Here is a 1547-nt window from a genome sequence, read left to right as displayed (position 1 = left end):
TATATAATTACAGTTAAGAATCATTCTTGGTCTCCTATAAAAACACATCTTTAATGGTTTGTTAAAGTTTATTGCTGCAGAAATTCCTTCCTGCCTGCTGCTGCACTGATAAGCTGCCGTTATCATTGCTGACTTCTGTGAAAGTTGATGACATCAAGACATGTTGGCTTGTGATGTTGAAAAGTATACTACACGAACAGAAAATAAACTGTTGTATTCAATCAAAAATAATTAATTGGCCTAATTTTATTCATAATAATTAAACCAAATTAAATACTCATAGTAAAAAAAAAAACAAATTCTCAGGAAATTAGTCTTTTATAGCTTGATTAGCTTCATAACACGTGACCTCTGGTAACATGAATTCCCTAAAATGCAGATAAATGGACGTCTCTGATCTAAAACATTTAGTAAGTCTTTGTTAAAGAGAATCCTGGATCCTCAAGAGAACTTATTTGCAGAAATTTTCTTTATGTTTTTCATAAAAAAATATTTTTTCCAAATATGATCATGTCTCATCTGTGAAGAGGATTCTTTTGTTTTTATTTCTTTTTGTAAGACTTTTAATTATAAAGACACAAACGTTTAGTTTAAAGCAGGTGTGTCTAATCCTGGTCCTCGAGGGCCACTTCTCTCCATGTTGCAGAGGTTCTTCTGCCCAAACCTGATTTCAGTAAATGTGTGATTAACAGGCTTCTGTAGAATTTGAAGAGATCATTCAACCATGATGTGTTTGGAGCATGAAAACAAGTAAAGCATGCAGGATATGCGGCCCTCAAGGACCTGGATTGAACACCCTTAATTTAGTTGTTTCATCAACAACAAACTAGGAATAAAAGGCAGTATTTAGCACAAAGTTAAAGTTAAATGTGTCTCATAAAGTAAGAAAAAAAGTAGAAAAATCTCTGTACTTATTTAGCAAACTTAAACTGCCTTAAATCTGATATGAGGTAAACCAGTGCAGTTAGGTAATGTAAACAAGAACTTGTCTAAACAGTAAAATGATTTCAGCTCTTGATCAAAGTTAGAATGGCACCACCAGGCAGAGAGGAGGATGTTCTTTGCTTTTTTCTGATTGGACACACCTCTAAGTCCACCCTGGTTCCGGCTCTCTGATTGGTTGACAACCTCTCTTTGAAGCGCCTCAAGTGAGTTGAGACAGTCTGACTGAGAACCGAACTCCTCCCGCGTGGACCGACCCGTCGGCTGATGCATAGACATCCATGGAGGCCCTATAGAAAGCTCAACGGCATAACCATGTCGCCGCCATATTGGAGGKGGCAGAGAGGAGAAAGCAAAATGCCTTKTAGTTGTGCGGCTTGGAAATATTCAAACACTTCAGATGTCCAAACAAAATAAGACGGAATTACTTTTCACATACTACTTACTTACACTTACTATAGATTGTATTTAAGCCATAGTCTGCACGATTTTCACTATTTTAACATTGTTTTGGGAGAGTAAACTTGTCAACAAAAACACTGGTTTATGGTTTCCTGCTCACAATTCATTACTAAGGCGTTTACTTTAGACTGCACACAGTATTA

Source organism: Austrofundulus limnaeus, unplaced genomic scaffold (assembly GCF_001266775.1).
Source record: "Austrofundulus limnaeus strain Quisiro unplaced genomic scaffold, Austrofundulus_limnaeus-1.0 Scaffold84, whole genome shotgun sequence".
NCBI classification, from domain to species: Eukaryota; Metazoa; Chordata; class Actinopteri; order Cyprinodontiformes; family Rivulidae; genus Austrofundulus; species Austrofundulus limnaeus.
The sequence above is the reverse complement of the archived record's forward strand: the minus strand, read 5'-3'. Positions refer to the sequence as shown.